Below are 15,118 nucleotides of genomic sequence, written 5' to 3'. Positions count from 1 at the left end.
AGTGATTTTGAGTTCACATCCAAAATCAATTGAGAATTGATGAAGTGACTCAAACTTTTATAAGCTCATTAGCAAGGCCCCATTTTTCTAATGTGAGATTTATATCTCAGCGTACACTATAAGACGAACCATCTCGGGACATACACTCTCTAGCAGATCTAAGTGTAAAATCAGAGACACAACAAATGGTCGATAAAAGACGGTGATTTTCTAAACAAAATTGCCAAACGATTAGTTACAAAAGTAGTTTCCCAATATTAATGTAGGAGACTACAAAGTCAAACTAACTTGCTAACCGTAATGTCTTTGGAGGAGTTGGATGCTCAAATTGCTGAACTCCAATCCCCATTACTGGTTACTCTTACAATCTCTGAGTTGTCGATGGTAGAGCAATTGATTGTGATCACTGATTTGTTAGCAGGAGTCAAGCGCAGAGCTTGTTTTTCCATTACTCCTTTCAAAATGTATGTTGAACCAGAGATGATGTTACCCTGTGAGGATGGAAACGCTTGCATCGGTGGTGGTTGACATCGATTCTGATTTAGCAGTAGGAACTTCTTCTCCTTGTGTTGAACTTGATTTGGTTCCTAGAAGACGTACATGAGGTGTTCAGTTTTGAAGGTACTATGGTTGTGGTGGTGGTGGTTCATTTAATAAGTTAGACCTAGTCTAATAGGTCTTTCTTTTTATCAATCCTTAGCTTTTTCAAGGTTTGTGAAATCAAAGTTGCATGATCGCTAGGTAGTGAACTTAGTTTGTTTAGATTTATTTTGCACATTTCAATCTTATCGTAGCCCAGCCCGTATGTTGAATATATTCAAATTAATATAAATAAATATTGATATACTTAATTGTCCTCCCATTCAGACCGTTAAGATGGTTGATGTCGTTTAACCCTTGTTAGTTAATAAAAGAAAGTTCATTTTAGCTCTATTTTTGTGTGTGAGAACGTATGACAATTCCTTTGAAAAACGTTCTTAGCTAGGTATATAATTCATTAAATTTTGATTTAGAAAAATTATTGATAGACTCTCTTGTCAAAAGCTTTGAGATCGGGTTTCTGTTTCTTCGATCCATCTTGTTCTCTATTATCTCCATGTCGACCGACTCGTCTCTCCCTATCGTCGTGGATGATGTTGCTCTGATGGAGGACATCCCTCTCAGTGTTGTTGATCTGCTTCCCAATGAAGATCTGGGAGACAATGACGATGTTAAGTTTGATTTTGAGATTGAATCAAATGATTGGGTAATGGTGATAGAATCGGATGGAAATGAGGATGTTGAGTTTGATTCGATTGAATTGAATGATTGGGTAATGAAGATCGAATCTTATGGAGACGAGGATGTTGAGTTTGATTCGAATTAGAGATCGAATCTGATATTGATGATGAAATGTGGGATATCATTTTCGATCTAATTTTTCCCGATAACTTGAATTGAATCCACTAGGAGGTTGTGGGATTACTGATTGGGATTTGAAAATGTCGGTTGTTCTGATCTAGTTAGGGTTTAGGAATTGGGTTTAGGATTATTATTCATCAGAGTTTATTTTGATTTATTAATTAGGTTTTAGGTATTGGGGATGATTAACTCAGGGGATTGAAGAACTGGGTTTTTGAGTTCAAAAAAATAAAGAACAACAAAAAACCAGAAAAACATGAACAAAACCAAACATTGGATGTTGGGAGAAAATACCCAACATTGGAATTTGATGTGTGCATTCTATTTCTTTGGGAAGGGTGAGATAATATGGAAATTTTACTGCCATACACAAACAAAAATAAAAATTTACATTTCAATTGGGTTTAGGTAAGTGTAAAAACCAAGTAGCCAAATTCTAAAGCCTCAATATTCATGGCCAAGTAAAAGTTTTTTTCCGGGATATAGTAAGCTCACACCAGAAGAAATGTCAGCTGAGTTATATATTGCAGGGGCTTGTTGCTCATTACATTGCTGAACCACAACAATGTGAAATGAGGTAGTAACTAAGCAGTGAGGTCCTGCAACTTTCAAAACGATCCCATTTAAAGAAAGCCAGGTCTCACTAAGTAATGCACCTAACATAAAGCAATCTCAAACCTTTTTTCTTAAGCATCACTTATTGCATCACAATACTCTTCTCCCATATGCATGCATTTTGTGACACCTTTTGGTAGTGCTGATGGTGAGATATATTAGAGAATTGTGTCATAAGCCATATATCAAATCAACCTCAGCAATACCAGAAATAACAATAGGATCAAGAAGAATATAGAAAGGCAGGGTACGGAGTACCACTGATATGTTTGTTTTTCTGTACTATTCAAGTACCCAGTTATGCACCCAAATAAGATAAAAGGTTTTGGTTTACAGATCAAAGAAACTCTAGAATGGTAGCACTAAAGCTTGATAAAGCAACTTCAATAGTTTCACAGATATCTGTGGATATTCATCATTGGTTTATGAAAATCTTCAAGAAATGCATACACCATAGTATGTCTGGCAACTTCTATTCTAATAACATTTATCAAGATTTAGTGCTATCATTCTAGAGTTTCTTTGATCTGTAAACCAAAACCCTTTATCTTATTTGGGTGCATAACTGGGTACTTGGGAAGTACGGAAAGACAAACAGATCAGTGGTATCTTGTACCCTGCCTTCCTATATTCTTCTTGGTCCTATTCTTACTTCTGGTATTGCTGAGGTTGATTTGATATATGGCTTATGACACAATTCTCCAATTTATCTCACCATCAGCACTACCAAAAGGTGTCACAAAATGCATGCATGTGGGAGAAGAGTATTGTGATGCAATAAGAGATGCTTAAGAAAAAAGGTCTGAGATTGCTTTATGTTAGGTGCATTACTTAGTGAGACCTGGCTTTCTTTAAATGGGATCGTTCTGAAAGTTGCGAGACTTCACTGCTTAGCTACTACCTCATTTCACAAAATGCAGGGAAGCCCTACCATCGAGCGAAATCCACGCCAAGCCTTCCAGTGATGCTCAACATTTTTTAGAGAATCATCAATAAAATTGCATACATTGCCAAGGACAGTATCACTGCAAGTGAGACATCAAAACGAGAAGCATCAACACTACGACAAAACAAATTAAAGAGGAATGCATGTCTGAGATCCCAAAACACGGGTTTTGCACCAGTAAACTCACAAAGTTTGCTGATGGCATCTGCTGCAGTATCCCGATGATGTCAAAGGTGGTGTTGAGAAGTTTTTGAATTTGGTGACTACATGTTGAAGTTCCCAAATGCTTTTCTTTGGCTTCTGTTATATTGTGCATGTAATGAATGATGAGTTCGAGGGTATTGAAGGACATCAAATGTTAAATCAAATTCAATTCCAACTCATTTTCACATTCATATACTAGATTGTCTGTAGGTAACGATTTTGTAAAAATGGAGAAAAATTAGGCTTTTATAAGATTAGGAGGTAGAAGGGGAGTTCAGGCATTGTAAATGGAGCCTGTCCAAGAGAAATGCAAGCATAGCATCAGATTGACTTGTTGGTCAAGCTAAAAGGAAGATGGATTTCACCATCCTCGTATAAAATTTCTGAAGTAATTATGAGTTTGAGAAATACAACCTATCACCTTATTTAGCAAACCAAGTCCTAAACCTTTTTAATACAGCAGCATTAAGGACTCATCTAGGATGCTCTCAGGCCAATAGAAAAGTACAATCATAGAATTAGGGACAAATGTGGCACCAGCCTTGCACCATTGCATCAGCCAGGCTTATCTAGACAGATGCAGGTAAAGTGGTAATTATTATAATTCCAAGATCAACAGAATTACAGGACTACCTGAACGCAAAGCATGAAAGTTTAATTCAATTCAGATGCGTATTAGACACTAACAGAGACCAAAAGTAAAGATTAGAATGATGAAAATCCACAAGTAGATACTGAAACTGTATGGATAAACACCGTATATTAATGCTCATCTTGAACACTCCAAGCACCATGTATCCTATAAGAACAAAATTGTCACAACCAAGCAATATGCAAAATCCACGCCAGTTATATAGCATCCTGAAAAAAAAGAACAGAGTCTCAAATTCGATATTAAAGTCCCCAAAATACAAATGCATTAATCTATAGAATTTAGAGTCACCTTCCAGTTCCACCAATAACCTGTTTCTTCAAATCTTATGAAAATACAAGATAGAACAACAACGAGTAATAGTAGCGGAATATATAGAAGAATTTTACTTTTTTATTAAACAATTCATATTACAATGATTACACCTTAATCAATGATAATGTTATTCTCAAAAGTAAAAATACTTCTTACTTGATAGTCACAATCAAGCATGAAACAACCTCACTAAGATCGTTGCTTCAAGTGTCGATACAACCTCACTAAGATCGTTGTAGTCACATGAATGATCAACCTCACTAAGAACGTTGATGTTGCCACTAAGATCTTCAATGGAGTCACAAAGATCTCCTAGCATTAAGCTTCTCTTTTTGTGAATTTTCTTCTCTATAGATTCACCTCTTTTTCTCTCTTTCTCTCCTTCTCTCTTTTTCTTCTTCTTTCTGGCCGTGTCTCTCCTTAAGGCACACTTATCTACTGCCTATATACATCATATATATAGCAGCCACCAACAAACCCTAACCCTAGTGCAAATAGGTAATCAACCTAATTTCCCTTCCTAATACATCTCACATAGAAAAGGAAAAACCATACATATGGAATACATGTTAATATAAATATATTTGAAACTGTTATGGGAGAATTACTATTCTACCCTTGTGTGTGTCTTAGCCTAATAGGTTTCTTGTTAGGAGATAGATTAGCATCTCCGTAATAGATTAGGACTCCGAATCCTACGGAATTGTGGTTTTGTAATGCCTATATATAGGCCCCCATATCATTCAATAATACACAATTATTTCATCCTGAAACACGTTATCAGCACGTTGCTCTAAAACCCTGAACTTTTAGAGCCCTAGAATTTTTTTTTCTCTTCTCCACCGCCGGCCGCCGTCGTCTCCGGCCTCCGGCATCTCCTCTTCGGCGCTCCTCATCGGCGCAGCCCCTGCTCGCCGTGGTTGCAGCCCCCCCCCCCCCCCCCCCCCCCGCAGCCCCGCATCGCAGCCCCTACAGGCCCTGCTCGCTGCCCCTGCATCACCCATGCACGCGACCTCTGCAGCCCCTGCAGGCCCTGCTCGCTGCCCCTGCACGCTGCCCCTGCTTCACCCCTGCATGCGACCCCTGCAGCCCCCGCATCGCAGCCCCTGCTCGCTGCCCCTGCAAGCATGCACGCAGCCCCGCTCGCGAACCCTGCAGCCCCGCTCGCGAACCCTGTAGCCCCGCTCGCGACACCTGCAGCCCCGCTCGCGACCCCTGCAGCCCCTGCATCCTGCCCTGCTGCCCTGCAGCCCCTGCGACCCCCCTGCTGCCCCTGCACGCAGCCCCGCAGGGTCTCTTCCGCATTCACTCCGCAAAAACATCTTTTTGCCCCGCAAGACCCCGCATCAGAGGATTCAAAATTGCTCCTCCCGCATATATACGCAAGAAACGCGACCTGCACAAGCAAACTCTTCGCTCAAGAGAAGCTACTCCCGTCTTCTCTACCCTTTTGGGCCTATGGCCTACCGAGCACAATAGCCCTTTGGGCTTCATACTATATTTTATTTTCCTTTTTCCTATTTCATTATTTAAATGTTCATTGGCACGTTTTTCTTTCTAACGATATTTCACGTGCTCATATAGGAAAAATCATTGCTAGTCGTACTATGGTGATGACATTCATGCCGAGATGGACGATACTTTTGTCATCTACATACGATTTCGATCGTATCCTCCCAAGATTTTTATGTCATCGGACGAAGATCGAAAAGGAATTCATCCAGCAACTTCATCCATGACGATCGATTTGCCGAGCAATTTACTTATATGCGGTCTATTTGGCAGACCAACAAGTATGTTTTTCTTAAAGTTGCTGCTTTTGAAGATATATATATAAATTATCGGGCGCTATTAGCTTTTTTTTTCATGTCTTCTTTTCCGGCCTTTCTTATAACGCCGATGAGACCAAAGAGGGATATGATTCCCCTCTTGGTCGACGTTTTTCGTGTGACGGTCCTGGGGGAGTCACGTTATTATTTAAAAAGGAAGATATCGATTTCGTGTGGTCGCCTGAGTGCACCGCTGTTTTGGGTGCGATCATGAGAATCGCCGATATGCATCGATTATTTTGTGACCATATACATAACAACCCTTCTAATTTCGGTTACATACTTGAATATTTCGATTATTCGAAACCTATAAAACTCTCGTTTCTCATGGATGCGTCGCCATCGCGACTGTTATTTGAATGTTTGAGTTTTCTTAAACTCATGTCTATAAACGATAATCCCAAGGTCTACGTACTCATTTATTTGAGTTGATTCATTACTCTGAAGCAGCACTATTTGCTGACAAAAGATCCCAAAAATAACGAATTATATGGGACACACTTCAAGTGATTTAATGAACGTCTATGACGTTGTATTATCAGAGTTGACCTTGATGCATACTCCACATCCAAGAAACGCATGCCATTTTTGGCACCTTTATCTATTTCTTGAGGGAATTTTGGAGATGGAAAAGTAACGTTCTTCCATTCTCAAGTAAGCAAACATTTTGAGCCTCGGGCTAAGGCTCCGCCCGATCCGATATGCAAGATTTTGTTACTACGGACTTTTGATTAGTCAATCTATTTTGACTATGTCTTCTGCTTACTATTCTTCAAGTATGACGTTGGCATTGCCATGATTATTACTCGACTTTAGCTTAAGTCGTCTATTGGAATTGGAAGTTTGGTTGTGTTGTATTAAATATTGGCATATTCAATAAAATTTCTTGTTTACAAGATGGGCTCGTAAGAATTTTATTTGCCTTGGCTTAGCATGCATGGTCAACGTTTGCAACTCACGTGGTTTTTAAATTAGCCACTTTTTGGTTACATGGGACCCCAATAGCACTACATTGTGATTTTGGACCTTCAAATTTGGAAAACGGACCTCGGAACGTCAAAATTGATGTCGTTTTTACCGGTTACTGTTCCGGCGTTTCCGGAACGTTTTCCGGCGTATTCGCCACCTTCTGGCCATACTCCGGCGTTTCCGGCACCGCCACCCGGTTTCCTACCGGTGTCCCCTGTCAGACCTGAAGTTCCGGCCTCCATACCGGTCAGTTTCCGGCCGCCGCCGGCCGGTTTTCCGACAATCAGTGCCGTCGGTTTCCGGCGAGTTTTTCTGACTATTTTTTCGTCGTTTCTCGTCATTTTTCCGGCATATCTCAGCAGTTCTTGCTGCCATGTTTTCCTAGTCCAAAATTCACCCGGTTTTGAGTTAATTTGACATGGTTTTCCAGTTAATTTTCCAGTTTTCTCCAAGTCGTTTCATAGCTCAAACAATTTTATTATTATTGGTGACCACCCACACCAATTGGATGGTTTTTACCACCCAAATTGTTTGGTATTCAACTGCTCCAATACCATGTTTTTCTAACTCTTGAGTTGAAGAATGTAGTTCTATTACCATGTGATACATTCGATGGGATTGCCATTTGTTTCAATCCCCTTTCTTACAATATCCTACGGCGTATTGTGTAGAGAAGTTCACCGCGTCGTTGACTCTCTTAATCTTCATTTTGAGAATGTCCCGCCGTGAAATCGAGTGTCTTGCTAATTGCGTATCCACCCACACTGTCCTACGGCGCAGGTAGTTGTTTTACGGATCTCGTGCGGAGATTGTGTTCTATATCTTCGTGCCTTGCTAAGTTTTAAAGGCCATACATGCCAATGATGGATTTTCATCTTGATATTTGTGTTAAGAATGGAGAGGAATAAATCTGTTAGATTTCATTGACAGTATCTTTTTCAAGCTTCGACAGTAGCTTTGTTAGCCTGCAGACATAGTTTTGCTTGCCTGCAGCAGTAGCTTTATGTAACTCAAGATTCTTTGAATCATGGGTTCGGTTTTACTGTCTTCTCGGTTTTGACATGATCATTCTTTTTGGTCATTTTGAACAAGATATGATGATTCGAGTTCTTTGAAATTCACATGATCATCTATTTTTCATGTTCACGAAGCGATTGGAGGACCACCTCACCCATGCTCCACACGGTGAGGCCGAGCCTATCCGTGCCATGCACAGTGAGGCTGAGCCTTCCTATTTAGGCGGCTCCATGGCATTAAGGCCGTCGGTGGCGGCATCCCCTCCTTCACAGAAGCTTTGTGATACCTCCCGTGTTTTCTAATACCTCCATGGTAATCTCTGATGCCCATCGCTCATTTTGCAAAGCTTGTTCTTTTGCTAGATTTCAAGGAAGTCCTTATTTGCTAAGGCTCTAACCGAGAACATTTCATTCTTACGAAGTATTTAAGGTGACATTAGTGGACCCTATCTAACCGAATGTGGACATTTTTCGGTATTTTTATGGTATAGGTTAAGAGCATCGACGCGTTGGTCACACGTCGCTTTGCTTTCCACAAGAAACGATGCATTCGCTAAAGTTTTTAGCTATGATCATCATCCTAAGGGCTCACCACCCTTCCTATCCTCTCAAATCTATTTGAATGGATACCGTTGGAGAGTTCACCCCCACGACTTTGATGATTTCGTTTTACATGTCTACTGGGATCGTCGTTGAACATATTATTCCTCATGTTCATTCACTGCACGATCTAGCAGAGCTCGGACTTGGTTATGGGTACTAACATGCCGATTTTTGCATGGGGATATGTAATGATGTTGCACGCAGCGACACTTATTCATTTCAGACCCACAACTTGCCAAGCGTTTAGTGCGTACCAGATGGTCACTGGATACAGTCCCAACGTTCTTTTCACTAACGCCTATTTGGTTAAAGTTGTTTATGTGCCTCTATTGTAGTTATCTCAATGGGTCTACTTGAAATGATTAAGTATTCTGGTTGGTTATGATTTATGAATCACCAACACTTGTCCGCTATTTCCAATCTACAACCGTTGATCTCTATCCTGCGATATTAGCAGACGGTCACTTTGATGAGACATACTTCCCGTCGTTAGGGGGAGATATGGAATGCTCTCATTCCGGTTTTAACGCCAGGAATTGACGTGGTGTGGCACTATGTCTCATTAAGATCCCGCACTACTCAAAGTGAGCAAATGTGTAACGCATTATCTACCTCCAGAAAGTTAAAGATTCTATGCTCAATGATTTTACCGATATTGCGAAAGTGACGAGATCGCACATAAATGCTGTGATGTGCCGGTAAGGTTGGAACTCTCAGAATATGAGAGAATTTCATATGACCTGGTCCTAACACCGTTGGCACCATCCCTGACAATGGGAAGGAAGCCGGCGATGGCACCATCGTACACTGTGGTGTTGTCGGCGCCCGTAGTATTGCACCACAAAACAAGGGCGGCAAATGCAAAGATGGACTAGTAAGGGTCATAGCTTCGGTCTTGGCTCCTGCCTAGATGAGGGGGAGACCATTATTCTCTGGAATCAAAACCAGAAAGAAGCGAAGTGCGTAGGCACAAGTATTTCGCCCATCATCAAGAGATATTCTCTAAACATGTGTATCAACTAAGTTTCTGTGGGACGCTACAGACTCCTTTTGTTGATGTTAGAGAAGAATCGAATTCTCACAAATTGATCGTATACAGCGCGCGCATGTGTTTAATGGATTGATATCCCATGATTGATGATGTATTCGCTTATGCTCTTATTCCATTGTAAAGCATCAACGATGAGCAACTTGACCGAAGTGGAAAGAATCAATACAGGCTGAACTAGACTTGTTATGTTGGTCGTTGTTCGTAAGTGTAATGAGAAAGATGAAGTCATGCGATATATGCAGGACTTATGGCGCAAAGATTGTCTCATTATCCTAGTATTGACTACGATGAGTTATATTCTCTCGTTATGGACATAATTGCTTTCCGCTACTTGATCAGTAGTAGTGTCCATGAAAACTAATTTGCAGCATATGATAGTGGTCATAGAATATCTGTAAAGGGATCTTGACGCAGATATGAGAGTGCCCGAGGGACTTTAAATGCCTCCAGACCACGGAGAGTTTATGTAATCATATTGCGACGTTCGAGAGAACGTAGTACAATCGGTTGCAAGAACTCATACCCATATGTGTTCATATGAAGCTAATTCTTGATTCTCTATTCCGTCTAAGTATAGATGATGAAGAGATTCAATGAGCTATACATTCATACATGTTAGTGTTGTTGGGACACTATTGCTTTCATTATGACGTGATTAAATATGCGCCTATGCATTGTCATTAGACTTGCATTGCTTCTTTGACATGGGTTTAGTTCTGCACTTAGTGAACCAACACAAATCCTATCCACACCAACGCCGCCAGCAGCTCCAGCAACATCAACGTACGCCTTGGTGTAGCAGTCGACACTGGTAGCGTAGAGGATGCGTACGGTTCCGTCTTGGACCAAAATCAGTCCTTCATTGGTCCATTCCCCCATTCTTTTCGCGAAAGACACATTAAATGTGACAAATCAGAATCTGTCCAGTTTCGTAGGTCAACTTCAACGAGACCTACAAGACAGCTCGCTCAATGAAATATGGTGAAATTAGTACCGTTGGAAAGGACTATGTGTCTACTTTCCAGGGACACCAACCATTCATTCATAGCTATCATATTGAGTGAGTTATGGCCGTTTTAGCAAAGTAGGACAGTTCTATCCGGAAATTTGCAAGTCAGTCAACTTCGACAGAGCATTGTGAACTGCTCCGATCGGATGAGGTTGTGAACCTTATGTCACTGGAAAGCCACGGGTGTCTACTTTTCATAACATTTTACAGTTTGCTGATACCTATTTTGACGAAGAAGTTATGGCCGTTTAAGTGAGTAAAGGTCATTCTATCCGAGAATCTGATTTTCATTGCAAACTCTTGTTTTGAGTTGTTATGCAATCTTGTTTCCTAAGATCTAAGTTTGGCTAAAGTATAGCATGGATGATCTAAGGATGTGCGACTAGATTAATGATTAATCATTAGCCCAAGACTACTTTTGAGAAGCATGTAATGAACGTTGTATACGTTGTTCTTTGTACTTCATGATTATGGCACTAATCAGGGGGAGTTGTTTCGTAGACTTCAGGGGGAGTCTAGCTCACTTGATGCTATCAAATGTAGACGGTGTGTTGTGCTCTTTTTCCCTTCGATCAAGCTTTTGTTTTTACCCAAGAGGTTTTTGTTTTGCTTGACAAGGTTTTTTACCGAGGCAACGATGTGTGCACCATGCAACCTAGGCATGCGACACAAGAGGGAGTGTTCCGGGAGAATTACTATTCTACCCTTATGTCTGTCTTAGCCTAATAGGTTTCTTGTTAGGAGATAGATTAGCATCTCCGTAATAGATTAGGACTCTGAATCCTACGTGATTGTGGTTTTGTAATGCCTATATATAGGCCCCCATATCATTCAATAATACACAATTATTTCATCCTGAAACATAAACTATTTTTTTTCCAAATATACTTTATTCTACCCATATATAATCCCATATATATTTCCATATATGTTCGATTCGACCAACTCACAAAATCTTGCCGCAAGATGTGTTTCCTAGTCCGACTAGGAAATGTCCTCAATGCTCCCCCTTTGTTGTGCTTCACTCCTTTGGGCATTCATCATCATCATGAAGGCCAATTCATGTTCCTTCATCTTAACACAACAGAAGTAGCAAAAGGCGGTGCAACTGCAAGATGAACAATTTATACAAGACAACTAAATGCTGAGCAATAACTGAAACTTTCATTAATTCAACCAAATCATCATCAGATTTCACTAATATCTTTCATGTGATTAGATTACCTTTAAGGTAAAGGTTATAACAAAAAGCTATTACCACGAAACTACCAGCTTGATCTATCAAATATCCCGAGTACCTTACGTTCTTGTTTCAGAAATAGATCCAAAAACTATGATCCTACACACCTGCCATAGACATCATGCATACTTGATCTAACTATTACTAGACGAATACAAATATGATTCTACTGGAAAACTGGCCTAATCTGAATAGCATTAATCAATAAGCAACCTCTTGAACCTGAGTCTAAGTTGTACCACCAAGAAAAACTTTGTCCAATTTCTCACTCAAAAGTCAAAACACTAGTCTGCCACCGCTGGCACAACTGCTTGAACATCACTCTCTTCATTAATACACGTAATCATTGAACCTCCACCATATTTATACACCAGCATTCTGCTTCTTAATTTTTTATAAGTTAATGCTCCACTCAAAGTAGCATCTCGGTACCACCACCACCAACTCCCTCAATCAAATTAACCTCCATGGTCAGCTCATTACCACCCACATTGTTCTCAATGCTTCTGATGTTCTTCAGCACAGAAAAAGTCAAAGACATTGCTACTGCATCTTGTTGTTCTATTCTTTGTGAACTAGATCTTGTTAGTCTGCATGGGGTAACGATTTTGTTTAGTGAGAGTTCAAGTTCTCTGCCAATTTCAGTGAGCTGAACCTGCTTCTTCTTTGAAGCTTGCTTCAACCTGAACTTCCTCTTTTGCACCATTTTCTTCTTCAAACTGAAGTATGTATACTTGGGCGTAGACTCAAAGAAAAATATCTCAGTCTCAGGATTGAAGCTTACTTTCTTCCCCTTCCGCATCTGAACCTTAAGTTCAATTTCACATTAATTTTATCAGCACCCTAAAATAGAATTGACCACTAAAAGTCAAGAAAAAAGAGGAGATGCTGGCATGTATATTTGTGGTTACCTTGTGAAGCGTAAGCCTCTTGGCCATTTCATTGTTCGTTATATTTGCAGGAATTCTATGTTTTTTACACAGTAGTCGAAGTTGCTTCCTCTTCATTGCATAGAAGTTCACCTCTGTAATGAAATCAAACAAAATAAATTTCAACTAGAAGAATGAGAAATATGCTGAAACTTTATCATTGATTTGCAAGCATGGAATACCCTTCTCTTAAGTAAGAGCCAAGTCAAAAAACGCATCCATATATAGCACACACAGAATACCTTGAAATTTACAATTATACATTTATACTGTATACTATTGCTCTGATACACAAGTAACCAATTTTAATTGAGCATATAATGAGCAAGATCCCAAATCTCTTATTTCAGACCATAAACAATGGAGGGGGCATAGCAGTCAATACTTACAGCAGAGTATATATAATGAACACCGACAAATAATTACTCCTAATTTGGACCTCTACTGACCTTTTGGTTCACGCTTCAAGGGAATGCAGCGTATCATATGTTATGTACCAGCAATGATGAATTTCAAAGAAGAGATCTAAATATTTCACTTCCGAGTTTTAAAAAACACAATGATTTACAAAAAAAGAAAAAAAATCAATATCATCCACAAAGTAGATTTTTGGAGGCCCAAACTCTGACTGTTTGCAAAACCTAAGGAGAAAAAGACCTAATTTATTTCTGAGAGGAAGAAACCCTCCATGGCTCCACCAATTTCTCCTGAAGGTAGACCAACAAACTATAAAACCCCTAAAATTTCAATCCCAAAATTTGTTTTGTATATTCTGGGGTTTTGATAACAATAGCTTGCCTCAGCTCTTAAACAACTCATATGAGCTAGACCTTAATTGGATATCTTATTTTAGATATTATACAATAAAGGGGGCATAGCAGAGCTTTCTATATGAAGAACTTTTGAACATCATCACCATTACTCTCATTTTGGACCTCTACTGACCTTTTACTTTACTCATTTTCCTTCAATGAGAAAAGAAATGCAGTATGTCATACGTTATGTACCGGCAATGACAAATTTCAAAGAAAGAAACCAGAGATTTTACTTCTGAGTTGTAAAATATCACCATGACTAATGACTTATACTAGGAAAACACAAACAAATTCAATCTCATCCAGAATGTAGCCTCAATACTTGATAGAAATCCAAGCCCTGATTACTTGCAAATACTAAAGAGAAAGAGTGTTAACTTATTTCTGAGATTTAGAAACCCACATATTGATTATTTGCTAAAATGTTGCTCTGATACCTGAGTTGCCAACTTTATTCATGTATACAATTACAATGAGCAAGACCTTGAGCTTTATGTATAGTGAGCATCATCAGAGGTTGACATACCCATGATACACGAGCTAGGAAGGGGCCGGCAAAGAGGTGAAAGTGAAGTTATGGTTTGAGAGAGAGAGAGAGAGAGAGAGAGAGAGAGAGAGAGAGATGAAGAGGTGTATAAATACAAGTCTTTATGCTGTCATTTCATATGTCATGTCTCAAATGAGGGCTCAATTCAAATCAACCGGTTTCCCGCTCGACAACCGGCATAGTAGTGATAGTACATAAAAATTCTCCCTTTTTTTTTTTTCATTTTTTCATTTCAGTACAATACAAAGTGTTACAAGCTAGGGGATGTATTACACTATTACGTGAGTTTAGCCTTGAAAAATCGTATATATCAAATTCATGACAGGGGAACCAACTTGCTCACTTTGTTCTTTTAGTGGGAAACTACAGGCACTTTAGCTGCAGATATGCATATTAGATTAAGTAACTACATATTAATGTTGCACGATCATAAAACAAAAACTGGTTTTGTTCCATTTACCCTCAAGTGATTGCTGTAATATTAATTATCACGCACCTGTGCTTCCTTTTTTTTTTTTAAGTTGAATGCTTTCTGAAATAGTCTCAGCTATGCATAGGTAAAATTACTGAGCAATTGCTATAATACCTATTAAGTTTAAAAGAGTTGCAGTATTTTAGCTGTCAAATTGTCTGCATGATTGATGCTCTTAAGACTTGCGTTTCTCATTTCTACATCTTCTGGCTGCAACGCATCTCAGCTGTTGGAATCTCTTTCTCCCCCAATGTAAGTATACAACTATACATATGTATCTTCAGCAGCTCACATTCTCATTTCTTAATGTATGGCTATGTCACAGTTACATGTATGCCTATGTATTCATTGATATCCAAAATTTTCTACTATGTAACAGATAAAATGGATCTGTCTAACTACTCTTACTCGTCATGTGGCTATACCAGGTGGTTAATCTTCGCAATGCATGTAAGATCATATGTACATCGCGTGTATCATATGACACTCATAAATGTACCAGTTA

Source organism: Argentina anserina, chromosome 6 (assembly GCF_933775445.1).
Source record: "Argentina anserina chromosome 6, drPotAnse1.1, whole genome shotgun sequence".
Classification (NCBI taxonomy): domain Eukaryota; kingdom Viridiplantae; phylum Streptophyta; class Magnoliopsida; order Rosales; family Rosaceae; genus Argentina; species Argentina anserina.
The sequence above is the reverse complement of the archived record's forward strand: the minus strand, read 5'-3'. Positions refer to the sequence as shown.